At 43.4% G+C, this 23,913-nt stretch overlaps 1 protein-coding gene across 2 annotated transcripts in view; it reads right to left on the bottom strand.

The window, feature by feature from the left end:
• Window positions 1-23,913, bottom strand: part of FRMPD4 (FERM and PDZ domain containing 4) — a 553,304-nt gene that overhangs the window by 419,133 nt on the left and 110,258 nt on the right. The window lies entirely within an intron of this gene.

Genomic DNA, 23,913 nt, shown 5'->3' with positions numbered 1-23,913 from the left:
CTCGTTACCGCTGTCCTGTTGTGGCTGGGAAAGTTATTTAGTGTCCGTCAAAGCACATTTTTTGTTCTGGGTTGAAATACAATTCCCAATTTAGCAATTTCATAATTTAGTCGTTTCTGCTATATCAGAGCTATTTGAAATCTATCCCTAAAAGGGTAGATCATATTGAAGGTGCACATAGGGTCATTCAGAATAACTTCACACACACGCTTCTGTGCATTTCCAAGTCTAATTCTGTCACTAAATCCATACCGGTCACCCAGCGCCTAAATACTAGGCCTCAAATTTATATCCCGCTGAATTTGAATACAATACATTGGGCCAAATAATATATTTGTTGTTGTGGTGAACCATAACAATGAGAAAAACATCTAGTAAGGGACGCGGACGTGGACATGGTCGTGGTGGTGTTAGTGGACCCTCTGGTGCTGGGAGAGGACGTGGCCGTTCTGCCACATCCACACGTCCTAGTGTACCAACTACCTCAGGTCTCAGTAGCCGCCAGAATTTACAGCGATATATGGTGGGGCCCAATGCCGTTCTAAGGATGGTAAGGCCTGAGCAGGTACAGGCATTAGTCAATTGGGTGGCCGACAGTGGATCCAGCACGTTCACATTATCTCCCACCCAGTCTTCTGCAGAAAGCGCACAGATGGCGCCTGAAAACCAACCCCATCAGTCTGTCACATCACCCCCATGCATACCAGGGAAACTGTCTCAGCCTCAAGTTATGCAGCAGTCTCTTATGCTGTTTGAAGACTCCGCTGGCAGGGTTTCCCAAGGGCATCCACCTAGCCCTTCCCCAGCGGTGAAAGACATAGAATGCACTGACGCACAACCACTTATGTTTCCTGATGATGAGGACATGGGAATACCACCTCAGCATGTCTCTGATGATGACGAAACACAGGTGCCAACTGCTGCGTCTTTCTGCAGTGTGCAGACTGAACAGGAGGTCAGGGATCAAGACTGGGTGGAAGACGATGCAGGGGACGATGAGGTCCTAGACCCCACATGGAATGAAGGTCGTGCCACTGACTTTCACAGTTCGGAGGAAGAGGCAGTGGTGAGACCGAGCCAACAGCGTAGCAAAAGAGGGAGCAGTGGGCAAAAGCAGAACACCCGCCGCCAAGAGACTCCGCCTGCTACTGACCGCCGCCATCTGGGACCGAGCACCCCAAAGGCAGCTTCAAGGAGTTCCCTGGCATGGCACTTCTTCAAACAATGTGCTGACGACAAGACCCGAGTGGTTTGCACGCTGTGCCATCAGAGCCTGAAGCGAGGCATTAACGTTCTGAACCTGAGCACAACCTGCATGACCAGGCACCTGCATGCAAAGCATGAACTGCAGTGGAGTAAACACCTTAAAACCAAGGAAGTCACTCAGGCTCCCCCTGCTACCTCTTCTGCTGCTGCCGCCTCGGCCTATTCTGCTGCTGCCGCCTCGGCCTCTTCCTCCGCCTCTGGAGGAACGTTGGCACCTGCCGCCCAGCAAACAGGGGATGTACCACCAACACCACCACCACCACCTCCGTCACCAAGCGTCTCAACCATGTCACACGCCAGCGTTCAGCTCTCCATCTCACAAACATTTGATAGAAAGCGTAAATTCCCACCTAGCCACCCTCGATCCCTGGCCCTGAATGCCAGCATTTCTAAACTACTGGCCTATGAAATGCTGTCATTTAGGCTGGTGGACACAGACAGCTTCAAACAGCTCATGTCGCTTGCTGTCCCACAGTATGTTGTTCCCAGCCGGCACTACTTCTCCAAGAGAGCCGTGCCTTCCCTGCACAACCAAGTATCCGATAAAATCAAGTGTGCACTGCGCAACGCCATCTGTAGCAAGGTCCACCTAACCACAGATACGTGGACCAGTAAGCACGGCCAGGGACGCTATATCTCCCTAACTGCACACTGGGTAAATGTAGTGGCAGCTGGGCCCCAGGCGGAGAGCTGTTTGGCGCACGTCCTTCCGCCGCCAAGGATCGCAGGGCAACATTCTTTGCCTCCTGTTGCCACCTCCTCCTTCTCGGCTTCCTCCTCCTCTTCTTCCACCTGCTCATCCAGTCAGCCACACACCTTCACCACCAACTTCAGCACAGCCCGGGGTAAACGTCAGCAGGCCATTCTGAAACTCATATGTTTGGGGGACAGGCCCCACACCGCACAGGAGTTGTGGCGGGGTATTGAACAACAGACCGACGAGTGGTTGCTGCCGGTGAGCCTCAAGCCCGGCCTGGTGGTGTGTGATAATGGGCGAAATCTCGTTGCAGCTCTGGGACTAGCCAATTTGACGCACATCCCTTGCTTGGCGCATGTGCTGAATTTGGTGGTGCAGAAGTTCATTCACAACTACCCCGACATGTCAGAGCTGCTGCATAAAGTGCGGGCCGTCTGTTCGCGCTTCCGGCGTTCACATCCTGCTGCTGCTCGCCTGTCTGCGCTACAGCGTAACTTCGGCCTTCCCGCTCACCGCCTCATATGCGACGTGCCCACCAGGTGGAACTCCACCTTGCACATGCTGGACAGACTGTGCGAGCAGCAGCAGGCCATAGTGGAGTTTCAGCTGCAGCACGCACGGGTCAGTCGCACTACAGAACAGCACCACTTCACCACCAATGACTGGGCCTCCATGCGAGACCTGTGTGCCCTGTTGCGCTGTTTCGAGTACTCCACCAACATGGCCAGTGGCGATGACACCGTTATCAGCGTTACAATACCACTTCTATGTCTCCTTGAGAAAACACTTAGGGCGATGATGGAAGAGGAGGTGGCCCAGGAGGAGGAGGAGGAGGAGGAGGAAGAGGGGTCATTTTTAGCACTTTCAGGCCAGTCTCTTCGAAGTGACTCAGAGGGAGGTTTTTGGCAACAGCAGAGGCCAGGTACAAATGTGGCCAGCCAGGGCCCACTACTGGAGGACGAGGAGGACGAGGATGAGGAGGAGGTGGAGGAGGATGAGGATGAAGCATGGTCACAGCGGGGTGGCACCCAACGCAGCTCGGGTCCATCACTGGTGCGTGGCTGGGGGGAAAGGCAGGACGATGACGATACGCCTCCCACAGAGGACAGCTTGTCCTTACCCCTGGGCAGCCTGGCACACATGAGCGACTACATGCTGCAGTGCCTGCGCAACGACAGCAGAGTTGCCCACATTTTAACCTGTGCGGACTACTGGGTTGCCACCCTGCTGGATCCACGCTACAAAGACAATGTGCCCACCTTACTTCCTGCACTGGAGCGTGATAGGAAGATGCGCGAGTACAAGCGCACGTTGGTAGACGCGCTACTGAGAGCATTCCCAAATGTCACAGGGGAACAAGTGGAAGCCCAAGGCCAAGGCAGAGGAGGAGCAAGAGGTCGCCAAGGCAGCTGTGTCACGGCCAGCTCCTCTGAGGGCAGGGTTAGCATGGCAGAGATGTGGAAAACTTTTGTCAACACGCCACAGCTAACTGCACCACCACCTGATACGCAACGTGTTAGCAGGAGGCAACATTTCACTAACATGGTGGAACAGTACGTGTGCACACCCCTCCACGTACTGACTGATGGTTCGGCCCCATTCAACTTCTGGGTCTCTAAATTGTCCACGTGGCCAGAGCTAGCCTTTTATGCCTTGGAGGTGCTGGCCTGCCCGGCAGCCAGCGTTTTGTCTGAACGTGTATTCAGCACGGCAGGGGGCGTCATTACAGACAAACGCAGCCGCCTGTCTACAGCCAATGTGGACAAGCTGACGTTCATAAAAATGAACCAGGCATGGATCCCACAGGACCTGTCCGTCCCTTGTCCAGATTAGACATTAACTACCTCCCCATAACCATATATTATTGGACTCCAGGGCACTTCCTCATTCAATCCTATTTTTATTTTCATTTTACCATTATATTGCGAGGCTACCCAAAGTTGAATGAACCTCTCCTCTGCCTGTGTGCTAGGCCTAAATATATGCCAATGGACTGTTGCAGTGGTGGGTGACGTGAAGCCTCATTCTCTGCTATGACATGCAGACTAATTCTCTGCTGACATGAAGACAGATTCTCTGTTACGGGACCTCCCTCCTCTGCCTGGGTGCTGGGCCTAAATATATGCCAATGGACTGTTGCAGTGGTGGGTGACGTGAAGCCTGATTCTCTGCTATGACATGCAGACTAATTCTCTGCTGACATGAAGACAGATTCTCTGTTACGGGACCTCTCTCCTCTGCCTGTGTGTGTGCTGGGCCTAAATATATGCCAATGGACTGTTGCAGTGGTGGCTGACGTGAAGCCTCATTCTCTGCTATGACATGCAGACTAATTCTCTGCTGACATGAAGCCAGATTGTCTGTTACGGGACCTCTCTCCTCTGCCTGTGTGTGTGCTGGGCCTAAATATATGCCAATGGACTGTTGCAGTGGTGGCTGACGTGAAGCCTCATTCTCTGCTATGACATGCAGACTAATTCTCTGCTGACATGAAGACAGATTCTCTGTTACGGGACCTCCCTCCTCTGCCTGGGTGCTGGGCCTAAATATATGCCAATGGACTGTTGCAGTGGTGGCTGACGTGAAGCCTCATTCTCTGCTATGACATGCAGACTAATTCTCTGCTGACATGAAGACAGATTCTCTGTTACGGGACCTCCCTCCTCTGCCTGGGTGCTGGGCCTAAATATATGCCAATGGACTGTTGCAGTGGTGGGTGACGTGAAGCCTCATTCTCTGCTATGACATGCAGACTAATTCTCTGCTGACATGAAGACAGATTCTCTGTTACGGGACCTCCCTCCTCTGCCTGGGTGCTGGGCCTAAATATATGCCAATGGACTGTTGCAGTGGTGGGTGACGTGAAGCCTGATTCTCTGCTATGACATGCAGACTAATTCTCTGCTGACATGAAGACAGATTCTCTGTTACGGGACCTCTCTCCTCTGCCTGTGTGTGTGCTGGGCCTAAATATATGCCAATGGACTGTTGCAGTGGTGGCTGACGTGAAGCCTCATTCTCTGCTATGACATGCAGACTAATTCTCTGCTGACATGAAGCCAGATTGTCTGTTACGGGACCTCTCTCCTCTGCCTGTGTGTGTGCTGGGCCTAAATATATGCCAATGGACTGTTGCAGTGGTGGCTGACGTGAAGCCTCATTCTCTGCTATGACATGCAGACTAATTCTCTGCTGACATGAAGACAGATTCTCTGTTACGGGACCTCTCTCCTCTGCCTGTGTGTGTGCTGGGCCTAAATATATGCCAATGGACTGTTGCAGTGGTGGCTGACGTGAAGCCTCATTCTCTGCTATGACATGCAGACTAATTCTCTGCTGACATGAAGACAGATTCTCTGTTACGGGACCTCCCTCCTCTGCCTGGGTGCTGGGCCTAAATATATGCCAATGGACTGTTGCAGTGGTGGGTGACGTGAAGCCTGATTCTCTGCTATGACATGCAGACTAATTCTCTGCTGACATGAAGACAGATTCTCTGTTACGGGACCTCTCTCCTCTGCCTGTGTGTGTGCTGGGCCTAAATATATGCCAATGGACTGTTGCAGTGGTGGCTGACGTGAAGCCTCATTCTCTGCTATGACATGCAGACTAATTCTCTGCTGACATGAAGCCAGATTGTCTGTTACGGGACCTCTCTCCTCTGCCTGTGTGTGTGCTGGGCCTAAATATATGCCAATGGACTGTTGCAGTGGTGGCTGACGTGAAGCCTCATTCTCTGCTATGACATGCAGACTAATTCTCTGCTGACATGAAGACAGATTCTCTGTTACGGGACCTCTCTCCTCTGCCTGTGTGTGTGCTGGGCCTAAATATATGCCAATGGACTGTTGCAGTGGTGGCTGACGTGAAGCCTCATTCTCTGCTATGACATGCAGACTAATTCTCTGCTGACATGAAGCCAGATTGTCTGTTACGGGACCTCTCTCCTCTGCCTGTGTGTGTGCTGGGCCTAAATATATGCCAATGGACTGTTGCAGTGGTGGCTGACGTGAAGCCTCATTCTCTGCTATGACATGCAGACTAATTCTCTGCTGACATGAAGACAGATTCTCTGTTACGGGACCTCCCTCCTCTGCCTGGGTGCTGGGCCTAAATATATGCCAATGGACTGTTGCAGTGGTGGCTGACGTGAAGCCTCATTCTCTGCTATGACATGCAGACTAATTCTCTGCTGACATGAAGACAGATTCTCTGTTACGGGACCTCCCTCCTCTGCCTGGGTGCTGGGCCTAAATATATGCCAATGGACTGTTGCAGTGGTGGGTGACGTGAAGCCTCATTCTCTGCTATGACATGCAGACTAATTCTCTGCTGACATGAAGCCAGATTGTCTGTTACGGGACCTCTCTCCTCTGCCTGTGTGTGTGCTGGGCCTAAATATATGCCAATGGACTGTTGCAGTGGTGGCTGACGTGAAGCCTCATTCTCTGCTATGACATGCAGACTAATTCTCTGCTGACATGAAGACAGATTCTCTGTTACGGGACCTCCCTCCTCTGCCTGGGTGCTGGGCCTAAATATATGCCAATGGACTGTTGCAGTGGTGGGTGACGTGAAGCCTCATTCTCTGCTATGACATGCAGACTGATTCTCTGCTGACATGAAGCCAGATTGTCTGTTACGGGACCTCCCTCCTCTGCCTGGGTGCTGGGCCTAAATATATGCCAATGGACTGTTGCAGTGGTGGCTGACGTGAAGCCTCATTCTCTGCTATGACATGCAGACTGATTCTCTGCTGACATGAAGCCAGATTGTCTGTTACGGGACCTCTCTCCTCTGCCTGTGTGCTAGGCCTAAATATATGCCAATGGACTGTTGCAGTGGTGGCTGACGTGAAGCCTCATTCTCTGCTATGACATGCAGACTGATTCTCTGCTGACATGAAGCCAGATTGTCTGTTACGGGACCTCTCTCCTCTGCCTGTGTGCTAGGCCTAAATATATGCCAATGGACTGTTGCAGTGGTGGCTGACGTGAAGCCTCATTCTCTGCTATGACATGCAGACTGATTCTCTGCTGACATGAAGCCAGATCGTCTGTTACGGGACCTCTCTGCTCTGCCTGTGTGCTAGGCCTAAATATATGCCAATGGACTGTTGCAGTGGTGGGTGACGTGAAGCCTCATTCTCTGCTATGACATGCAGACTAATTCTCTGCTGACATGAAGACAGATTCTCTGTTACGGGACCTCCCTCCTCTGCCTGGGTGCTGGGCCTAAATATATGCCAATGGACTGTTGCAGTGGTGGCTGACGTGAAGCCTCATTCTCTGCTATGACATGCAGACTAATTCTCTGCTGACATGAAGACAGATTGTCTGTTACGGGACCTCTCTCCTCTGCCTGGGTGCCGGGGCCTAAATATCTGAGAATGGACTGTTCCAGTGGTGGGTGACGGGAAGCCAGATTCTCTGCTATGGAACCTCTCTCCAATTGATTTTGGTTAATTTTTATTTATTTAATTTTTATTTTAATTCATTTCCCTATCCACATTTGTTTGCAGGGGATTTACCTACATGTTGCTGCCTTTTGCAGCCCTCTAGCTCTTTCCTGGGCTGTTTTACAGCCTTTTTAGTGCCGAAAAGTTCGGGTCCCCATTGACTTCAATGGGGTTCGGGTTCGGGACGAAGTTCGGATCGGGTTCGGATCCCGAACCCGAACATTTCCGGGATGTTCGGCCGAACTTCTCGAACCCGAACATCCAGGTGTTCGCTCAACTCTACTCATCAGTCAAAGCAGTGATGGAGGGGCTGGCCAGAAATAAGTGGAACTTAGGTGTAATGAGAATTAACAGTGATGCCCTCGTTGCACCAAATGTCTAATTTGCATTTTAAGAAACAGTAGTCCAGCTCCGAAACAGAGCCTCAGATCATCAAAAGAAAAACAGCAAACTATCACCATTTCGAGACTAGATTGGGACAGAATATATAAATATTATCAACGTCAAAAGAAAACCCTCTCAATAAAATATAACTTTTATTAAAGTCTAATTAAAACACAATATGAGCGTCCCCCCCATGAAAGAGTGCTTTATTCAGGTGAAATACAGCTATGTGTCTATGCAGAGTTAGTTATAGAGGCTGCTGGTGTCTTTCTTGACATGCAGGAATTGACTGCTTTGCTAGGGTTTGTCAGGCAGTAAATTGTTTGGGAGGTGGAGAATCAGTGAGGCTGCTGCTTCTTCCATTTTGTATATTCTTTTCGGAGTATTTTGTAAGAAATGTTTAACTGTTGTAAACCACTTTAAGAAGTCTACATGCTGGGAAAATACAAATAAGTGAGGACATTTTTCTCTTTTAAGCTGAAATACTTTGTGTTGTATTGTTTTTCTGTTTTCGTAATGGCTTAAAAAAAAACTCTTTCACTGCTACTGCTTAAAGGGGCTGTCCGGGTTCAGAGCTGAAGCTGGACATACCCTCGTTTTCTCCCAGGCTGCCCCCCTGAGGCTACCATCGGAGCATCTGATGCTCCGATGCACTCCCTTGCCCTGCGCTAAATTGTGCAGGGCACGGGCTCTTTTGTTTTCAATAACACACTGCCGGGCGGAAACTTCCGCACAGCAGTGTGTTCGGTGACGTTACCGGCTCTGTTGGGGTTGGCATTCATCCTTTCGCTTCAGATCAATAGGTACTACGAGCTCTTGTGGTGAAAAGCGTCACTGCCAGATCTTTAGAGTGGTAGTGTCATTCGGTGGCAATAGGAGAGTTGATAAGCAAGCCATGGTCATATTTAAGCTGTTTTCAGATACTGAAAGAAACGGAATCCATCATAGGAATTAGATAAATCAATTTAAAATGGACATAGTAGGGACCAGGTGACTGTCAAAAGTTACTACATCTGACGCATCAGAACATTTGACTAGAAATTAAAGAAAAACTGCTAAATCTCAAAAATACTTTCCATTTACGTTGCACTACGAGTGAATATAGTGTGATGACATGCCCTCTTAATAAAGATGAAACCAGTAAAATATTACACATGGATCTCCCCCATATAATGCATTACTCTGTGCCATGTGGTCTCTCTTCGGTATTTCCTTCGGAATCTGGACAGTTTCCAAACGTAATTGAAGATGTTTTAATATTGTAATTGATTTGTCTCAAAATAGATACACTTACATGAATTATTACTGTGCCATGATAATAAATGTGGTTTAATTACACAAGAGAGCACATATGCATTTTCGACTCAAGTTAATGTTCAAGCATTCATTTACTAATTTATGAATTCAAACAAACTTAAAACATTATTTGAAAAAATTCAACTGTTTTATAAAATTTTAAGCACTGGCTAGCATAAACTGTCTTAATGATTACATCTGGTGTATGATGCAAATGTAAATTATCTTGTTACTGTCTGGATTTAATTCTTATGGACATTCTTATTTATGCACATGAAAATGCATTTCAGAGAAAACAAAAGACTCCTATTTATAGAGGGGAAACTCCATTAATGTTCTTTTCCATAATGAAAATATTCCACAGTGCTTTAAAGACATTATCATCACTTGCTGTCCCCAATGAAGCTCACAATCTAAGTTCCCTGTCAATATGTGTTTATTTATATAAACTGGTGCCATGGGAAACTGGCTTAGTTGTCCATAAAAACCAATCAGATTCCACCTTTCATTTTCCAAAGGAGCTCTGAAAAATTAAGGCTTGAATCTGATTGGTTGCTATGGGCAACTGAGCCAGTTTTTTTATTGCATAGGATGATATATCTCTTTCAATTTCACTCTGATCTCCAGTATGCAACTTTTCAAAAAGCTCTGTACACTAAAGGTCCTCAACACCATAAGAAATAACAAAATAGTTAAATATTGACAAAATATTCACTTTATGAGATCCCTCTGATATCACTTTCTGCTCTTCAAAAATTGGCTTACGCTTCACCTCACAGACTTCCCTCTCTTCCTTCCCTGCAATTACTGTAGACATGAGGGACAGTTCACATAATCGTTTGAGTGTCGCATCGGAATCAACCCCATGAATCAGCTGTTCTGCAGGAGCATAGGCGCTGACTTTCAGCTCTGCCAATTGTGTAGACCAGTGTTCCTCAACTGTAGTCCTCAGGGCCCAGCTGATGATCATGATTTGAAAATATCCCACAGAATGAATACCTGTAAAAAGTCCTGATTCATTGACACTAATTATATTACCTGTCCATTACTAAGGAAATCCTGAAAACATAACCAGCAGGTGGGCCCTGAGGACTGGAGTTGAGGAACGCTGTTGTAGAGGACAGAGCTGATAACTGCAGCACTGTTCCCATTAACTCCTTGATCAGTAGGGTGTCAGACCCCCACAGATCAGATAGTGATGGCCTATCCTGAGAATAAGTTATAACTTGTAAAATCCCATAATACTCCTTTAATGCATGTTTTAGTAGCACTGTTGACTAAGCATTGGTTGGAGATCCAAAGTATATCAAGGCCAGGTTTCTTACAATATTAGAGATTGAATGTTGTCATTAACTGCATGGGGACTCACATCACATTATACATTTAAATAAATAGTGATGCGTGTGCAAATGGTTAAATGTTTGTTCCAATTTGTTGGAGGACCTAACCATGACCATGTGTGGTAGATATGGCTTATGAGCTGTGTTGAAAGAATCTACATAGCTATTTTCTACCTGCGCATGTAAAGCCCTAAAAATTGTAGTGAAGTTATTGAAGTGGTTTGGGCAGCAGGTAGGCTTTGGTTAAATATTGTGAACCAAAAGATGCAAAATCGGGTTTTGCTTGTTAGAACTTTAAGGATAGAGGATTATGCAAACCTTGTCATACATAAAGGAATGGGAACACCAGGTGAAAAGGAGCCAAGTGGGAAATAGCTTTCAGAGATAAGCACCCACTCATTATACTGATTTTAGTAGGAGCTGTACAGTGTTAAAAGAAATCTAAAAAATCTAAGAAAGATACTTTAATTAATGGTGTCTATGCTGGAAAGAAAACTCAGCTAAAGACAGTGCTTATGCTGAGATAGCTGAGAGTGGTGCCACTGAAGTGAAACATTGTTCTGATATAAGATAACTGTCGTCTAATGATTCTTGGCAACCTACCAGAAGAAACACTACACGTTAAGCTTTACAGCATGAATTCAGTCCACAAACTATCTTATACTAACATTTCTATTCAAATAGAAGAGTGCCTAGAGGTCTGTAAAGAGTTCTAGCTGAGTAATATATAGTATATAGTTAATTTCAAGGTAAGTGGACCAGAATGAATTTTTTCTCGTCACACATAAAAGACCAAAAAGACAATGGGGGAAATTTACTAAGCTCTTAGTATAAAATCCATGGGCAAAAGCTGAGCCAAATTTACTAAGAAGCACATGCCTCTTCTCAATTTTGGCGAATCTCTTGAAGTTTGTGTGCCAAAAACTGAAATCTAAAGCTGGTAGGAGCTAGCACAGTTAGCTAGCTTTGCTTGATGAACCACACTTCTGCTTTGTGAAAATGATATATAAGTACATATGATTATCATTTTATTTTCTAGTTTTGTGACTTTTTAATGAACTTAATATGATTGCAAGTAAAACTTAGCTATAAAGAACTTTACATCCATTTATTTATAGATTATAGCCAAATGTATTTCAAATACTCCACCTGCACCCAATTACTGACAATTATAGGCAATTATAGGCAAGAGCATTAATTACTTGGAAGTATAATGTAAATTTTTCTCTGGCAACTCTTATTGGAAATGTGTTCTACACAATACATCTATGCCTGCTGTAAAAATATATCTAGACTGGTACATATTCATTCCTAACTCCATATTTTTCTTTTTCTTGATTATAGTAAATTCCATATATTCATGAAAATGTTAATCTGTATTAGCAAATGTAGAAGCCAGGATCAAATACTCTACAATAAAAACAATACACCAGATTTTGTGATCTTTTCATCTTTTTTCACTCCTTTATCTTACAACAGAGCTCTGTTTTTACAAATATCCTAAGGAAATCTCCAGAGAGTTTATTAAGGTCATAGTTACATGGTGAGATTGAAAGGAACCCAATAAAAACTTGTTTTCATTCTGTAAATGATGGGAAAAATATAGAGATTACTAGTTTTCATCCTCAGGGTGATACACTCTTTTGTTTGTTTTATTTTGTTTTTTTGCAGGGGTATTTTTTGCCCTGTAAAAAACACTATTAATGTAATGGGTTTTTTTTTGTTTTGTTTTTTACAAACCCTTTCGGGTGGAGTTTTGTAGTCACAAAATATCTTACTTTTTAAAGGGCTTATCCAACTTTAAAAAGGCCCCCTCCCCATATTCCCGAGCCCCTCACATTGATTGTACTTACCTCACTCCCCAGCACCTGTGTCGCTTCTGATGCTGGCACGGCCACCGCTGCATCTCCCCGTTGCACAGATCAAAACATCCAGTGACGGGCAGAACAGCCAATAGCAGGTCGCAATGAGGGAACGAGCCCCCCTAGTGTCACCCATGTTGTGGGGGGGTTTTCCAGCAGCTGGGACAGAGAGACTGGCCGGGGTTGAGGGAAAGCTGAATGGAGTACAGAGTTATTCCTAATGAAAACCTGAACCAGAGTGCTCTGGACATCAGACTGAGCCGAAGGTTCACCTTCCAACAAGACAATGACCCTAACACCACAACCCAGAGAACACATGAGTGGCTTAGGGACAACTCTGTGAATGTTCTTGAGTGGCCAGCCAGAGCCCTGACTTGAACCTAATCGAACTTCTTTGGATAGACCTAAAAATGACTGTCCACCAATGTTCCTATCCAACCCAACACAGCTTGAGAGGATCTTCAGATAAGAAAAGCAGAAAATACCCAAATCCAGGTTTATAAGCCTTGTGGCATCATACCGAAAAAGACTGGAGGCTATAATTACTGCCAAAGGTGCTTCAACTAAGTACTGAGTGAAAGGTCTGAATACTTATGTCAAGCAGTGTTTTAGTTTTTCCTTTTTCACTTTGTCATTATGGGGCACTGGGTGCACAATAATGGGTTAATTTATTTTATTTTTTTAACATACGGACGCAACATAGCAAAATGTGCAAAAAGTTAAAGGATCTGAAGACTTTCCAACTGGTCTGTATTAGTACTGTATGCCTGAAAATCCTCCCATTGCAGAATATTAGCTGAGCATGACTTTAGCAGAAAATTGTGTTTAGTTCCAGTCAGCATGAGTTTGGTTGTAGTGGTAGTAGAGAAATTGTAAATTTGAAACAATAGACTAATACCAGAAAAGCTACAATTTCTGGGGAAATTGTGTGAAGTGTTCTTGCCTCCACCAGTAGTCTACAACTGGAGTGGGCGGAGTAACTGGGTGGAGTGGCTTGAGTAACTGGAGTAACTGTTGTGTGGTTGGAGTGGATGGAATAACTGTGGAAAGGTTGGACTCGGCAGAGTAACTTTATGGAGTGGGCAGAGTAACTGTGTGGAATGTTTGGAGTGAGAAAATAGTAAACATTACACTAACCAATTGATTGATCAAATTTAAGAATTGCACATGGCAAGCTTGATAGAGTGAGAAATGCATTTCAACTTGGATTAATATAGCACATTTAATTGCAATGTTGTTGCCCAAAGTGCTTCACAGTTACATTAAAACATACATTTATAAAAACATTAGCAGCATTACCAAGCCTAGCAGATGAAGGTATGACCACATGCATTTGGGGGGTCTCAGCATCTTGACCTAGAATGGAGGTGAAGGTGTGCTATCTGTTTGATGATAATCAGTGTTCACAACCACTGTTTCCTGGCAACGCTCATGCCCCGTTTATGCAGGATCTGAGCGTGTGACACCACATCACTATGTACCTCCTGGGCACATTTACGGTCACAAACCTCCATTTCCACTATGCTGCTGTGGGGCTCCGGATCCCGAATGTCACAAACCTTCATTTCCACTATGCTGCTGTGGGGCTCCAGATCCCGAATGTCACAAACCTCCATTTCCACTATGCTGCTGTGGGGCTCCGGATCCCGAATGTCACAAACCTCCATTTCCACTATGCTGCTGTGGGGCTCCGGATCCCGAATGTCACAAACCTCCATTTCCACTATGCTGCTGTGGGGCTCCGGATCCCAAAAGCGTGGGTATGAAAGGTCCAGTTTACTCTAGCGTATTTTTGCAGCTTTAGATCTCTTTCCTTTAGATGGCATGATGATATTCACACAGCTAATTTCTTTTTGTAAATGTAGCTAGTTGAAACACCTCAAACACCCAAATGGAAACTGAAATGAAATCAATGGGAATTGGTTCTGTTCGGGTCCGTTATGTCCCGAATCCGACACTTCTGTTATTTTCATTGTTCTGCTCCTATAATGGAGCAGAACAACAGAAATTAATAGAGGTGGTGTGAAAAGGGCTTTAGTAGAGTATGACACAATGGTTGTTTTCTACATTGAAATGTATTTGATTTTACCATGACTCCTCCGTGGATCTTAAAATAGGATGTCAAAGTCAGGCCAAACAGTGGTATGAGTTTATTCCCATTCAGTGAATCAAGGATCATAATTAAATGTGAGCAAATATTACACACATTGTCCTATATTTGTATTACATACAATGCAGGCAGTCATTTTCTATTGCATGCAAAACTCATCATTATTTTATTACCTTTGGTTTGTATGCAATTATTAGTATTATCAGTAGGAAGACTGTAATCAGTTATAGATAAACATGTGTGTGGTCATAGATGTAGCTAGATAATAGATACAGTTATGAAAGCTACAACAGTGAATGATATGTTTATCAGTAATTGTATGTAATGTAGAAAAAAGACCTGAGGATTTTCTACAATATGGCCATTTCTTCATTGAAAACACCAGATTGTCTGAGATTCACTTTGAATCCTTTGAGAGACATGTTGAGAAACAAATATTAGGAAACGTTCCTCTACAAATTATTTTTAGCAACAAACAACAGCTGTTTCACTTTCCCAGATGCGAACCAATTATCAGAATTCCAAAATTAACAAAGTCTTAACCTGTCAGGTCTACACTAATCGAATTAAGATTGCTAAAGTAATCCAAACACCTTAACTAGATTTTTTGCAAATGATATTCAAACCTTTTTATACTTCCTGGGAGAATGGAAATAGGCAGCAGGACAAAGAGGAAGGAAAAAAAGTGAGTATTCAGCCTAGATAAAGAATATTGCACTGTAGCCCTGAATAGGGCTTCTTCAGATGAGCATTTGAAACCCAACCATGTTATTGTACTTCCACTAAATCCACATTAGTGTGGAATTACTGCTGACTTAGAGACTGCATTCTATTTGTCTGTTTTTCTGGCTGAATAGCATCAGTATGTCATTCATTTTTCAAATAGCGCTGTACCTGGAAGTCTCATAGAAGTGAATGCAGTGAACGTTGCACAACTGCATTCCTTGGGGCAGTTCGGCTGCACTTGCAGACCCCCATTCTCTTGATCACTGCGGGTCCCAGCAGTTGGAATCCCACTGATAAATCATTTATTTCCTATCCTGTGGATATGTACTAAATTATATTAGTGGGGAAACCCCTTCAGAACTCTATAAAGTATTCCCCAGTTATAAATGAAAAGTCAAATGTTGCAGCATTTAATTATTTAATAAGCTTTTTATGCTCATTTAATTCCTAAAAATTAAGGAAACAAATTGTAGCAGTAGAGTCTGTGCAATCTCTTTTATATAGCTGGCTGTCCTGCGGCTCCTGACATAAATCAGCCATCACATTAAAACCAGTGACAGGTGAATTGAATAACATTAACTATCTAGATATTTTAGGCAAAAAGTGATCAATTCTTGATGTAAAGCGTGCAAGAAAGTAAAAATGGGCAACTGTAAGCATCTGGGCCAAATTGTAATGGTTAGATAACAGGGTCATATCATCTTCAAAAACAGCAGGTCTTGTGGGGTTTCCCAGTCACAGTGGTTAGTAACTACCAAAAGTGGTCAAGGAGATAAAGACAACCAGTAAAATGATGACAGGGTCATGGGCACTCAATGCTTATTGATGTGCATGAGTAGAGAAGGTGGCCCTTCTGGTTACATAGAAAAGCTACTGTAACACAAATGGCTGAAAAATCTAACATTCACTGTGTTTCAAAAGATACAGTGCATCACAGTTTGCTCTGTAGTATGCTTCATAGCCACAGACTGGTTAAATTTCTAATGCTGACACCACTTAAAGCACATGAGCTTGTGAACTGGATCATGCAAAAATAGAGGAAGGGGGTCTGATTTGATAAATCACGCTTTCTTTTACATCATATGAATAGCAAGATATGTGTCATTTACCTAGGGAAGAGCTGGCACTAGGATACATGAATTAATCTGCTGGGAAACTTTGAGTTCTGGGCTGGCATTCCTGGCAATGGTATTCACTAATCAGCAAACTCTTTCAGTAACTGTAATGTAATGCTCCGTGCCACGGTACAAACATTGTACAAGATTGGTTTGAGGAACTTGACAAAGAGTCCAAGGTTTTGAATTGGCCTCTAAATTCTCAAGATCTCCATTTAATTTGGCATCTGTGAGATGTGGTGGAAATGCAAGTCCGATCCACAGAGACACCATGTAGTTAAAGCTGGGTGGAATTTTTTTCTCCACATTAGACTGGAAACTGGGTATTAAACATGGGTATTGAACAATCTTATTCAAATACCCCAATTCTTCCTCCAACACTGAGCTTGCTAAAACCACTGGTAAGGTATAGCAATGCAAATGATCCTACACAACTTGCAACTTTTCACTTTTCTTTCCACTTATCGAATGTATTGATAACATTTTAAGAGGCTTACTGGGAGGGGTGTGGCCACAACTCATTGGATTTACAAAAATTTACGACGGAGACTGGCATTAATTATATTTCAAATCTACACCAATGCACAGTTGGGTAGATTTGAATTTCTGGTGCATTGACTTCCAGAAGATACACCAAGCTTAATTTTAATACATTTGGAACATTTTGTGCTAATGGTCATTAAACTGAAACTGTCATATGAAACACCAGTCTTAGTATATCTGGCGCAATGCTTGTATAAACAGAAAAAGAAGTGAGGTGCGCTCACCTGGCTGTGAATGATGGCGGAAACACGGAACACGCCGGGAACAAAGCGTGAAGTCAATATCCTATATTACTTTCAATAAAAGCTGCCACGTTTGTATTGGAAGCTGGATTTCTGCTTTTTTGGATCATGCTTATATAAATTACTAGGCCAGCTTTGGATAAATGAAAGTATTAAGTATAATATGATTATTGTAGGATTATAGTAAATTTTATTTATTCAGTAAATATATTAAAAAAAAAAAATTCTGACAGATTTTTTTTTTTTCATTTTTCAATGTAACATATAGTTGTCACGATAGGGAGTGGGGAAAACCCCCCACCGTACAATGTAAGGTATAAAGGGGAAGCAGCTAGGCCAGGATGCCGGTATCACGGAGCAGGGCACATCCTTAAGCGTCCCTAATCCTCACCCTAACACCTCACCGTATGAGTGGACCTAGATGGTAGGATGGCTCATACCAGGATACCTTTGGCCCTGAGTCTCCCTGATAATCCCTCACATCGGAGCAGGGGAGAGATGACCTGTTCTTCCCAGACACGGATGAACAGGAGTCTCAAATGGCCTAGCAGCAGCAGGGAAAGAAAAAGACCATATGCAGCAACAGAGTCGGCAGGTAAGAACACCAGAAACACACTTACCTGCTGCAGCAACCACGACTGGAACCCATGCATAAGTACAGGTGCCCACACACCAAATAGGACACCGTACAAACAACACCACATACAGGTATCCAGCACTCCTGATACTTATTAGGCCTGAAACAGCAAGGTGCACTGCAGCCACAGGTAGCACTGCATACAGACTTATGGTACACCCCTCTGGGAAACCAGCCCCCTTCTGTAGGTACAACACACACAGGGTAACGGCTTGCACAAATGTAGGGACAAAAACCAACAACAATCCAGACATGTAACAACAAACAAGACGTACAACAAACCCTGAACATAAACCAATGACATTGCAGATGACATTGATGTCCTACAAGGTGGCCCTCAAGGAATGGGCAGATAGAACACCCTGGACTGGAGCAGAGCTCCAGCACCAATGACAGCTGAAGTACAACTGACTCCAGCCAGGAAGCCACAGGAGATAAAAGCCAAGTGACCACACCCAGTCAGGGAGTTAATCCTTAAAGCACCAGACAGAGGGAAGGGGAAGTGCACAAGGGGAAGTGCACACACAAGCATAAAAAACAACCTGTTGCCGCAGGCAACAGCATGCATGGCAAACATGTCACGGCGCAACAAAGGCCATGACACTGCCCCTGCATGCTATAACCGCAACATGTTGCCATGGGCAACTGCAAGCATGGCGAAAGTGTCACGGCGTACACAGCAAAGGCCATGACAATAGTAAATTAAATGTCATCATTAAAAACTGCCACTTGTCACAAAATACTGCCACAAATAATAAGTCCTCATATGTGAATGGAGAAATAAAAAAAGTTATGGTTGTTGAAAGAAGAGGAAAAAACAAAAATGCTAAAATAATTGGATGGGTCCTCGAGAGGTTAAAATCCATTAAGAATTTTGGTAATACACTAAAGAGTTTCTCTTTGTGTCTAATAATGTTGGGCAAAGTGAAGCATCCAAAGTGGAATTTGGCATGAAGTTTAGGAAAACTTCAATTTGTAACAAATCCGAATTTCCTTGTGGCTCGTGGTAACATGCATATTGTCCCCCAAACAAAACAGCCAAACCCCATACTAGCAACAGCCCCTGTTTAAAGGTGCATTAAAGTGCTGCACAGCCATTAGCAATGAAGACCGACTATACAGTTCTTTACCATAGCATGGCCGCAACCAGCCCATAGCATGGCTGCTCCATGTGGTGATTTCTAACAAGTTAATTCAGAACAGATTTCTTGGCAAACTTTGTAAAAGTTGCTGAATCAAATTTTTCTAAACTTCGCTCTACTCTAGTGTCTATATCTGCATTCTCTATTTAATAGAGTAATTTTAAATAGCAAAGTAATGGAAAATTACCAACCTTCACACACATATTGCACTATTTAAAGCCACTTTTCAAATGTCAGTAATAAGTACAAGGTAGTAATACTGCACTTTCAGAAAACCTAAGTTCTTTTTTTATTTTATACACATGTCTAGGTAGTTATAGGATTTAAGTCAGATTGGATACATTTATATAACTATAAAGCATCATTAAAGCACATAAAAGATAGAACGAGATAGAAAGTTCTTATCAGCTACACTGCTATTATCTCAATTTATCTTGACAGTTGATCTGGCCTCTGTACCCCCAGGGAACATGTCATTTTACAAATCCAGTTCAGTGACATTGCAAATTGTTAGAAATTCTTAACAATGGGAATGGGTGCTGGTACATACCTGACAGGTGAGTTACAGACTTTAAAAGATAGGATAGATAGATAGATAGCTAGATAGATTGATAGATAAAACAGGGACCCTGAACTATCACTAGTTACAGTTGATGTCCTTATCTGGGGCAGAGGAACCTTTTAAGTTATCTCAGTCTTTAAAGCATGGGTGCAACTGTAATTCTCTAGCCTCTTTAGGCTTGCTCCTTATGATCTGCTATATGGGATTTTATTGGGCGATCTGAGTAAGGCTACATTAATTTTTCTATAGAAATGATTTGCCTAACCCTCAGAAAATGAGTATTAAAGAGCATATGTCAGTATGATCAACCCTATTAAATCAGGCATATTGCCTGGTTGATCATGCTGTGTAAAATGACACTTTTCTTTGGTTTTTAGGGTTAACTGCAGCAGAGATATCTTAGTTTTTAATTTATGCAAAATAGCTATTTCAAGCCCCAAGAGGCTAGCCTAAGCCCTTGGAGCACCACTAATACAATGCCTCAGTGCTTTGTGCACTCCACCTCCCCTTTGATTTGGTTGTACTTTTGTGCCTGCACTGAGGCGGCTCAGTGACTTGGCACTTGTGCAGTTGAGCTGATGAACTTGAAAAGCAGCCTTAGATCCACTGAACAAGCATCAAGTCACTGAGCCAACTTAGCACAGGCATGAGAACACAGGGCTAGACGAGATGTCTTGACCTACCAATCAAAGGGGGGGGGGGGGGGGGGGTAAAGAGCTCGGAGATTTTGTGTTAATGCTGTGCCAAGGTCTCAGTCCAGCCCTTGGTGATTGACATATCTTTGTTGCAGTTCACCCTAGAGACAAAATAAAGATTTCATATTACTCAGCATGATCAACCCTACCAGGAAATATGCCTGATTTAATAGGGTTCATCATGCTTGATTGTATTATTTTACGCACTTATATAGCACTACTATATTCAGCAGCATTTTACAGGCATTATCATCATGCTGTCCCCAATGGGGCTCACAATGTAAGTATCCTAACAGCAGGGGCGTAACTACCATAGCGGAAGACCATAGTTGGGATTATCTCCTCCCCTACTGGAGTCAAAAACTTGGTCAGGACTCTCTCCTCTAAAGGAACAACTTTTAGCAAATGAGGCAGGGTTGTGGGGGCCTGGTTTAATCCTTGCTATGGGGCCCTTACTTCTCTATGTACGCCACTGCCTATCAGTATGCCTTTGGAGTCTGGGAGGAAACCGGAGTACCTGGAGGAAACCCACACAAACACGCGGAGAACAAACAAACTCCATGTAGATGTTGTCCTAGGACTTCAGCGCTGAAAGGCAACAGTGCTAATCACTGAGCCACCATGCTGCCCATAAACGTTTTACATTAAATATATCTCAATAATACTTCTCTACATAATATTTTCATTTAATTTTACATAACTGCATCGGTAAAGCTTGAATTAGGTATTAGCCTACAGTAGTATTCACTCAATACCTACTATTACAGATGATCAAATCAATTCTATAGAATCAAAAGTCGACCTGATTTGAAATTTGCAAATAAACAGAATCTCAATTCGGGAGAGAGAGATTCCATGGCTGATTTGGATAAATTAGAGTTGAATCGAATTGTAAGAAATTATATTATTATCCAATCTCTACCTACTTGAACATATCAGTGAGCTTTACCCCTTAATCTTTCACTAGTATATTCGTTTTATAGCTTTAAAGTTTCTAAGTAGTTCAGGCTAATAATAAATTTACTTTATACGTTGGTGTTTTCAAGCAAGCCAAACATGATACAAATGCAGACTATAACAATAAGACCTTTTGTCGTCATAATACTGTAGCTTACGGAAGCTGAAGAGGATCAAACAATCCCTCTTTGATCCTCTTCAGCTTCCGTAAGCTCTTGTAACCAAAGCGCGAGCTTTGATTGAAGAAGACATGCTGCTGGCCAGGGCACACTACCATCACAAAGTGGAACTATATCTTTATAGTGCTGGGACTGTGGATATATTCCTATACAAGAAAATGTCATCTTCAGTTCGACTCATCAAGCACTAGGATGTCAGCCCTGGTAGGTATTTTCTGCTCTCATTTCTCCTGTCATAATGTGTCTGATAATGAGAGGAGTCTGGTGCACCTTTGAGCCAGGCTGGTAGGAAGTAGTATCACTGCTTTTTATAATCATAAGACATTATATTGCCATTGCATTCTGTAAGGATCTTAACAGAAAACTAGCAATGATTTCTACATCTATAGCCAGCTTAAAGGGAACCTGTCATCATCTTTATGCTGACCTTACTGAGGGGAGCATAAAATAGTGACAGAAAGGCTGATTTCAGCGGTGTGTCACTCATGAGCTAAAAGTAAGTGGTTGCTGAGAACCAGCATCATTGCAGCCCAGGCCTGGAAAAGAATCAACTCTTTCAAGAGTCAAATAATCTCCTGCCCTCCTTGCCAACGACTGACAGTCTTCTACCTAGTTTTTCCCCCTTTCTCTCTAGGAGAGAAATGCCAATCATCAGCAGATGGGCGGGGACAGCAGGAGATAAGGAATAACCATGACTCTTTTCAGGTAGATCTGACTCTTTTCAAGGCCTGGGCTGTAATGATTATGATGCTTGTTCTCAGCAACCACTTACTTTTAGCTCATGAGTGATACACCACTGAAATAAATGTGCATAGTTCAAAATTCTGTTGTGGTGAGTAGAGATGAGCAAAGTTTTGAAAAAGTTCACCAAGAAATTTGATTTGTTCCGAATTAGTCACAAATCGCTATAAATCAGGTATACCCAGGGCACTCTGATAATCATCATATTCTTGCCACTTGGTGACCAAATCTCAGTGTGAAGGCTTCCGGATGTGCTCCTGTTCCCTCTGGAAGGGATCAGTGGAGATGGAGCGTGTATGCAGCAGCCCAGTCCCCAGTGATAGTACTAGAGATGGTACACAACATTTAGGCAGTAAAACCTTCCTCAAAGCAATTAAGAGATTTACAAAAGGGATGACCATAATCTCATGTTGATCCCTCCATAAGGTCCAGAATCCCTCCCTACTATGAACCTAATGGTATTTCACATTTAAAATTATTAGGTCTAAAACAGGATGCTGAAAATGGTGGATGATCAAACATGGCCGCTGGATTATTGCAGCAACACTGTCCCTAGTGCATGAGCGCTTGCCATGTCTCTCCCTATGTTCAGCTCGTAGGACAATGGCAAAGATCGTCATAGGACAATGGCAAAGGGATGGCTACTTGTGATAGGCTGGCTGCATAGCATTATGGGTGATCTCACATTCTCAAGCTTCTTAATTTCACTTTGCAACACGTGCAGCCTCCATTTTAGGAAAACCTGATTTGTTACCACAAAGCGAAGGGAAATTTGGCTTTGTTGCAAATTGAATTTTTTCTAATCTTCAGACCGAATTCCGCTTGGAATACTTTGGTTCGCTTGACACTAGTGGTAAGCAACATTTCTTAATAGATGCCAGATTACAGATTGGTGAGGGTCCTACCGCTGGGGATAGCCAAGTACAGTGCTCAGCTATTTCCGAAACTCCCATAGAAATGAAGGGAGTGGCTGTGTGCATGCTCAAGTGGCCGCTCCATGGGGTACGGGGTCCCCATTCTTGTTATTGGTGGGGAGCCAAGTCGTAGGACCTCTACCTATCCTATGGCTATAGCATAATTTCACATAACTGGGTTACCCCATTAAGAGCTGTATATAATGTATACTGTTAAAGGGGTTGCCATGTCAAAATAAACCATATCCATAAAAATTAGGACATATGGTTGCTATAGAGGCTATCCTTTTTCAGAACCCAGCTCTATTAGCTAGAGTGGAGAGGCACTGACAAAATGAAGCCCTTGCTCTTGCTGACCTAGCCCATGCATGTACAGTATTAGATAGTGAGCTATTATTTGAATGAGTGGAGGGGAAGTGTAGTAATTGTATGGCTGGCTGCCGATTAAATAACAACTGATCATCATTGGCTTCTAAAGCTGGAGATGCAGTGATAGGCTGAACTGTTTCCAATTTGAAAAATGGTTGTCCCGATGAGTCACCCCTTTAAAATATCTACATTCTAATAAAGTAGGGACACTTTAGTAAAATTATTTAACAATTTATGTAAAATGTATGTGCAAGTTTATCATTTATTTGCTTTTATTCCTAATGCCTGTCTTCATATGTTATATCATTATTGTCATATTTCATGTGCATTTTTCAACTTTTTATGTAAGGTTTACATCTAAAGACCACTGTATAAAAGGAATGCTTGTTTTTGTTACTTGGGCATAAAATTAACCTCAGGCATATGTCGACATAATTTAATGTTTTCAAAAAGTGTATTTTTAACTTAAAACTTCTGTTCCACATGTCCCTCTGGCAAAATCCAAGTTCTGTTTTTTTTTTACTTTCCTATTTCTTTTCCCTCTTTTGTATCATAATAATAGGACCCCTACACTAAGAGTGTTTTTAGAGGAAGACATGCTAGAAGAACATTAGTGAAGAAAAGGATTGAAAGAATTTTGATTCAGAAAAGAGCATGTACCATAAAAACAGTATAAGG

The sequence above is a fragment of the Bufo gargarizans genome, chromosome 3 (genome assembly GCF_014858855.1).
Source record: "Bufo gargarizans isolate SCDJY-AF-19 chromosome 3, ASM1485885v1, whole genome shotgun sequence".
Classification (NCBI taxonomy): domain Eukaryota; kingdom Metazoa; phylum Chordata; class Amphibia; order Anura; family Bufonidae; genus Bufo; species Bufo gargarizans.
This window is presented reverse-complemented; position numbering and strand designations above follow the sequence as displayed.